We start from the raw sequence: 7913 nt of genomic DNA, 5'->3' as shown, positions 1-7913 counted from the left end.
GTTCTCACTTCAACAGCATGGAAGGAAGAGATTATCTGTCATAGGTGACTAAACTGATCAGCTTACTTTTTGCTGCTCAGAAGTGCATATTAGCAAGAAGTGCATAAAGTACTTGAACACTGAAGGTTGCTGTCAAATAAAGCACGTTACCTTGGTGCTTTTGAACAGTATAAGCATGATGTACTTCTTTTTTTTTTAATCAAAGCCAATTACTAAACATTAACGCCAAGTGAAATTAATACAGCAGACAATTGGTTATAGTAAAGATCTGTTCTACTCCCAATAAATGCAGGATACAGATACAGGTATATGTGTATACACACGCGTGTGCACGGCTAATGTAAGTATCAGAGGTAACTAATACTTATAAGTAAGGTAATAAACTGGTAAATATTTTTTTTGCATTTATGCAGAGGACCTCAGCTGATTTTTTGATAAATGGCTGCATTAAACACAAGTATCAACATTATGGATGCGCTTCTTGCTAAGATTAATAAGTACTAGCTCACCTTTGCTCATGCAGTGCAACCACCAGTGAATTACTTACATATGCTGGAACCTAAACTCCTTTCAAACATGAGCTGAAGTCTCATGTGTTTACAAACAATTACATGAACAATGTAGAATAAACAAAAAACAACACAAGTCATCTCATATTTGAACTGATCCATGACTGATGTCTTAATTCTCCATGATTCAACAGTTTTTTCAACAGTTTACTTTCCTTAAAAAACATAAAGACCATTTGCTTAAAAAAAAAAAAAAGGAAATTGCTTTAGCTCTAGTTTAGGCAGTGCTTTCACTGCAGGAAAAAAACAAACACCAAAAAACCAAAACAAAACTGAAAACCCAACAGCCAAAAAAAACCCCCAACCCTGAAGGGGTGTAGCTGCAACCAGGGAAGTGATTAAAGGACTCACAAAGTGAAATCATGAGGTTGACGCAAATTGCCTCAGTCTCCTACCTTCAATATACGTGAGCAATTATACCAGCCAAACACTAACTGAAAAAGCTAGACTTGAAGAGTTAATTAAAAGCTTAAATTATAACCATCCTGCAAAGTTAGCAAACCCTGGCTACATTTTGTCCTGTGATATATAAAAGTCCATTGAAAGAAGAATTTGTGAACCGGAGGTACTCAAATATTTTCACATATGTCACTAGCACATAAAACTTCAACAACTTGAGATGACATCTTGAGTTCTATGCCTGGGTTTGGGCTCCACAGTACGAGAGAGACATGGATATACTGAAGCAAGCCCAGCGGAGGCCACCAGCAGGATTATGGGGCTGGAGCGCACGATGTACAAGGCGAGGCTGAAGGAGATGGGTTTCTTCAGCCTGGAGAAGGGAAGATCAGCAAATTTTACTGCTGTGTACACCTGCCTAGAGAGATACAGCCAGACTCGTCCTGGTGGTCTACAGTGAAATGACAAGAGGCAGCAGACAAGCTGGATCATGAGAAGTTCTGATTACACACAAGGATTTTTTTTTTTTTGCTTTTAACCATAAGTATAACAAAATATTATGAAAGGCCGTCCAGAAAGGTTGTGAAATCTCTATCCTTGAAGATATTCAAAATTTGGCTGACAGGGCGTTAAGCAATGTGATCTCACTGGATCACGTTGAGCAAAGGTGAACTAAATGACCTCCCTTCCAACTTAAATGATTCAATCAAAACAGCTTAAAATAATGACTAAGTTTTTCAAAACAAAGATTTTTGGGCACCTAACTCCTAGATTTCAACAAATTAACCAACCCTCTTCTGTGATCGACATTCTGCAAATAGAAGCTTCTACAAATGCTTCCCATGCTTTTCCAAAAACATCAAATAAAGGACACAGATCTCAAAGACAGAAACAAAGTGCAGTCAAAAATAAAAAATTAAGCAAGCCTGAAGGAGTTGCAGAACTAAAGGTAGCAATTTTCTGTCAGAATATTGAATTTTTTGTTAGTATAAAATATCTTCACAGCACAGAAAGTTGTATGGTATAATCAGTCACTTGAGCTCATAAGCCACCTACTCTACTTGTTAGCACCACTCTATAGGTCAGCTGTGCTGCCTGGCCATCAGGACACACTGAGCATACAATGGTCGACTGCTAAAAAAAAAATCCTCACACATATGCATGTCAAAAGGTATATAGCTTCCTGCAGAAGAGAGAACCAAATTTCCTAATCCTGTTACTCAGAATTCATGCAGAAACAGGTTTTATAGATGTTAACATAGTAACCTATTAGATGTTTGCAGGCAACCAGAAAACAGTCCCATCGTAATTTGGTATGGTGGCAAACAGGCATTACTTGTGTGGTACGTTCTTTTAAAAGCCATTTAGATGCATTCTGAACAGAGTTATACTCCTTTATCTCCAGTGAACTGCAGCCCCATGACAGGTTACTAAACCTCCTCCTACCTCCCCCCAAACCAATACACATAGGAAAGAATCCTAAACCTGAAGTCAGTTAGTTGAGATTTAACTGCACCTTCTCTTCTTAAAACAATTACCACTTCTAAAAAGTGAAGCATCCACAACAAGTGCAAAGAAATCTAAACCATGTCAGCACACCAGCAGAACCATTCTACTCTGGGCCCAAAGTTACGAAGAAACAAGGTGGCGAAGAAAGCAAACGATCAGTCTTATTGCGAGGGTCCTGAACAGCACCATTAACCTGCAGCTTTTCTGGCAGGGAGGGAGTGGGGGAAAAGTGCTGAGTAGCACCTGTGTGCAACAGTAACTCTAGAATGCTGAAGGGCAGCCAAGGTTTCAGGAAGCTCTCCAGACCTTGAGGGGAACAACCAAAAGGGACAAGAAACAGGGAAACAGAGGCTTGGGCACTGCAAGAAGAGAGATTTACTTAAGGTATGACTGTGGTGGAACTTGGGGGAGGAAGAGCCATCGCCCAGAATACTGGGCATGGGGGAAGAACATGGGAACTGTCACATACAGTACACTTTGGAGGACATGCAGGGGATTACTGCTGTACGTGCCAGCCTAGGGGAGAGACTGTAACTGTCTAGAAACACATTCATGCTATGTTTTAAATAATTACTTTACATGTAGCTCATGTCAGAGACTTCCTGAAAGCTACTAGCGGTTTAGAGCTCTTGAGAACTTCGCACATGCAAGCAGTATCAGATGTTAGCTATTCAAAGACCTCTCCATACACTCTTCTCTGTACTTCAGAATCTCCGTTAGCTGAAAAATTCATCTTACTACAGATTTAATTTGAACCACTTCAATTACAGCTCCATTTCCCATGAACTGCAAAAGTATTTTGAAAAAAAATTCATACCTGTTAGATTAATAACAGTTTTTATTATGGAAATGCCAAATAAAAGATCATTATATTGGTATTTTAGACAGACTCTCCCTTCTACTCTAGAAAGTGAAACAGGATGTGAAGCACACACTTAGCTAACATGAGGAAAAGTACTTAACAAAAAAGCTTAATTTCCTGTATGAATACAAAATTCTAAGGCTGGAAATTTTCTGTAATACTGAACTACATTTAAGATGCTCGAGTATGGCAATGTAATTCCTTCCCCAAACATTATGTATTATTCTTGAAGAATTTGGAAATTCAGCCTTTATTGTTACAGTGCAAGGAACTTATACTATGCACCATGTGTTCCAGTAATCTGCAGTTTATCAGTACTACCAGACCAACTCAAAATTAGAGTCAGTTATACTACACCTGGATATACTCCAGTGTATATCTGGCAGAACTGGTGCTGGACCAAGAGATTTTAGGTCTCTCTTCTTTGTACAGCAGCACGATGAGGCTGCAGCAAACATGAGGATGAGTTCAGCTGCAGAGGTACTCTACAGCAGGTTCAAGCAAGGTAAGATTTAGGAAGTGGCAAGGATGTAGATGCTGGCTTTTCCTGCTGCAAGGTCAGTGTAAAGAAGAAAAATAAATCAGACTTGACCCACATAACGACTACAATTTTTATCATTGACTCTACTAGTTATGAAGCAGTAAAAAAGTCCAGTATTAATTGCTCTTATTCACTCCACAAATTAGTGGAAGAGCTGGGAAGAGAGTCCAGGCACAGTTCAGTATACTCTGTGCCTACTGGATTAGAGGAGCTGTTTCTTCCAATCCACCAGGAATTTGATTCCAACAAATGAGGGAAGAGAGCAAGAAGCCGCAGAGGAGCCAGGACAATTGTGCTAGTCACAAATTCTCTTAATTGGTTTCTTCCCTTCAACACTGAAGTTAGGACACCAGTCACTTCCACACTGCTGTGATGTAACACCCCAGGGTATTAAATATTACTTAACAGCCTAGCAAGCAACTGAAGACACAACAGCTCAAACAGATTCACAGCCTGAATAAAAGACACAAAAGTTTTTGAGCTGCTTTTGTACTGTAATTGATAAGGCTCATGACTGAAAGCTTTGAAAGTTTTTCAACATTTCAGGTCCTATTAATGGCACACTTCAGAGGTTTCTGAGAAGGTGTGTGGTCCATCCCCAGTGATACTGACTTTTGGTTATCATGCTTAACACACAGAATACAAACTATGAATTCTTCTATTCTGTTCTTTTCCATTCTCTTTGCAGTTATTTTCTTGACACTATAGCCAAAATTGCAAGTTTTCACAGCCCTGCTATGAGAGGCTGTTTATAAACCTTGCTAGCACAAACAATTTGGTCCAATGTGAGACAATCGCTTCTGTGAACAGTTACAGACTAGATTATGCTGTACACAAATTACAGAGGTTCTTCCGAAAAAAAAAAAATCGCAGTTCTACATTTGCATATCGCATTGTGCAGAGTCCTGTTCATTAAAAAAAAAAAACACAACCCCAAACAACTAAATATGTTACCACAATTCTTTTTTCTCTGTTAAAGTGGATGTCAAATAAAGCAATATGGTCAGTCATCTGTCTAGGTAAGTACAAATGCAGGTGAAGATATTCCAACAAAGAAACAAGAATACGTCTTTAAATATACATCTAACTCTTCAATGCAACTAGCAACGTCAAAAGTAGTGCATGCCATTTGAAAGCATTTTTAAATCCTCTTCCTTGAATAAAAAAAAAATTTATTTTTTCTTTTAAACCTATGTCTAAATAAGTACTTTTATTACTGCTAATCCCTGCCTAAGGCATTGTTTCTTCTGGACAGTTATTTTTCCTTTATTAAAAAAAATTAGACTAGCAACACTAAAGAGTAGTAAGACATTAGCTGCCTAAAGATAGTAACATGTTAAAAAATAATAATTTATTTGAATAACGTATGCATCTCTCATTAAACACAAAGAGAAATTCAAGTCCATTTTAAGATTCAGAAGATTTAACAAGATTCCCCCCCTGCCCTGTGTTCCCCACACCCAGATACTTTAGCTGCTGCAGACTCAAAAGCTGGGAGTTTTGTTTCAGTTTTTGTATTTAGCATACACAATAAAAGCTAGTTTCACCTCAATCTGTTTTCCATTATCAGAAAAAAAAAAAATTGCAAGCACCAAGTTCTTCTAAAAGGGGGTTTCTAAGCCCAATGATTTAATTAAAATCATTTCTTAAACTCAAACATAGTTTAAAAAAGATTTTCAGATCACTCTGAACTGAAAGCATCCACCCCCACGGCCTTTCCCATTAATAAAATTAACTAATTAATTTTGAAAAATAAATAACAAGAAATTAGAACACCATATTTGGATCCTTATTTCCCTGGCTTAAAGAGATGAGCTACCACTTAACACCACAAGAACCAGGAAATCAGTTCTTTCCTACATGTAAGTTTGGCATGTCCATTTTCAGAGTGGAAGTTTACGAGTTGTCCTCACACAAGATAACAAAACATATGAAACTGGGTGTGTTACAGTAACCACGGAAGCCAGCCTAAACTGGAAGCCAATACTCGGTTATCCACGCCGACTTTCACACACCCTTGGTGAACCAGTCTTCTGGAAGCAATCACTGCCCATGTCATTTGGTTATCTTACACAGCAAGCAACATCTATGCTACTCATTGATCTTAGTTTTCATCTGACATCAGATCTTCAAGCACACTTAGCTATTTAACACTTCCCTCATATCGCATGTCATGCTGTCACCTCCAGGTATGTGACCCCTTGTCACATATGGGATGACACACCAGCGGGGCCCACAGCCCAGTGGACAGCTCTGCTGCTGACAGTAACATCGACTTCACAAGTGGCTGCAGGACTGGAAATCCATATTAGTGTGCTCACCGAAGCACCACAGGTGTACTCCGTTTGAAAAAGGTCTGACAATCTGGAATAAGCATTTGGAAGAGGTTCGGATTTCACAAACCAGTCCCCTAATGAAAATATAGGATTGTCTGCTGGGTACGTGCACATTTGAACATAACTAAAAGCCACACAAAATGCCTAACATGAACTCCCTTTTAGTTTGCTACTAAAAATTTAAGTTTAAGAGGGTATCACAGCATTTCTACTGCCTCTTCCTGCAGACAATTTTCTGCATGGCTGAGTCATAACTAACATTACATCATCTTACCCAGGGAGGGGCACAATTTCCGTAGAGTAAGAACTACCTCTTACAACTAGAGCAGCATATCAAAGTTGCAGAAATCAAAGTGATCTAGAATACAAATATATATTGAGGGGGAAAAGTGGAGGAGAAAGCCCCAAATTAAACCTATAGCTAGCTCAGTCTCAAAGAAATATGTTGATTTTGCATAACTATTACTCTACATAAAATGTCTCAACATTCATTAGCATTCATAACTCTGATGATTTGTATATAAATAATAAATACATTAGAGAGAAAGTCAGACTTTTTTTAAACCTCGTCCTTCAGAAATAGCATAGGAGACCACAGCTTTCCTGACAGACTAAAGTAGTCCCAGAGGGCTGAGCACCATTTACCCTGTAAGTCTAAGTAAAAATGGATCAACAGTTTCATTATTTCTCACCAGCACATCATTGCAGATGTCTCTTAGCTCAGTCTCAATTTTCTCTCTGTATTCTCGAGCCATCTGCTGTTTTTTCTCAGCGCCTTCCGTCTTTTGTTCAATACTCGAGACGACTCTCCAAGATGACCTACGGGCTCCTACAACATTTTTATAGGCAACAGAGAGAAGATTCCTCTCTTCATTGGACAACTCAGCTCCTTGCTCAGTCACGGACTTCATGCAACTTGCCATGTCATCATATCTTTCAGCCTGCTCAGCCAGTTTGGCCTTCTGCACCAGCTCATTTTTATCCATGCTGATGTTTCTAAAGAGGAAAAATAGTGAGGCATTATTCAGACACTGATAAAGGACAAAAGTGTTTTAACTTCATATACAGAGCAACCATTCTCTAAGAAGTTTGGAATTGTAAGAGGTACAACTGAAATCCAGAACACAAGGCATACAAGCACTCAACGCTCAAACACATGGATACGTGGACTGAAGACTTAAAGCCACTGCTTCCTCCTGAAAAATTGTTAACTTTTAAAATTATGTTATTATTTTAATAAAAAAAAGCATCCAAGGGTGAAATGGAAGCAAATAATTCCTCTCTTAAGCACATAAATGATCCTAGTTCTTTGCTATCGCTCTCTCATAAGACTACATTCAAGCTGCAGCATCAGCTGCATCTAATTATCAATATAACAAAATTAATGAAGAAAATATCCAAGAGTAAGTTTTTTTTCACAGGAACAGACCAAATAAAGGCTAGACAAACAGTACCAGGCAACTCTCTGTGCCTTAACTGAAAGACTTGGCATGGGGATCTGCAAATCAAATCCCACACTAGATGTTACAAAGTCATAATCCACCAAATATCTACATTTTGAGGTGTACACCCTTCAGCAATGTTAACTTCCCTTCCCAAAACGGGATCCAGTAGATGTTCTGAGCCAGGTATTGCTTCTCAGCCTGAGAGGCAATGCTTTCAGAGACAAAAGGAAATTTTACTATTTAAAAATACTA

General features: G+C 38.6%; 1 pseudogene; it reads right to left on the bottom strand.

Moving 5' to 3' along the window:
• Nucleotides 1-6857: 6857 nt before the first annotated feature.
• LOC104466539 lies at nt 6858-7208 on the bottom strand (annotated as a pseudogene).
• Nucleotides 7209-7913: the final 705 nt, after the last annotated feature.

The sequence above is a fragment of the Pterocles gutturalis genome, unplaced genomic scaffold (genome assembly GCF_000699245.1).
Source record: "Pterocles gutturalis isolate BGI_N339 unplaced genomic scaffold, ASM69924v1 scaffold6201, whole genome shotgun sequence".
Lineage (NCBI taxonomy): Eukaryota > Metazoa > Chordata > Aves > Pterocliformes > Pteroclidae > Pterocles > Pterocles gutturalis.
Note: the sequence above shows the minus strand (reverse complement) of the source record. Positions and strands in the feature narration are given on the sequence as shown.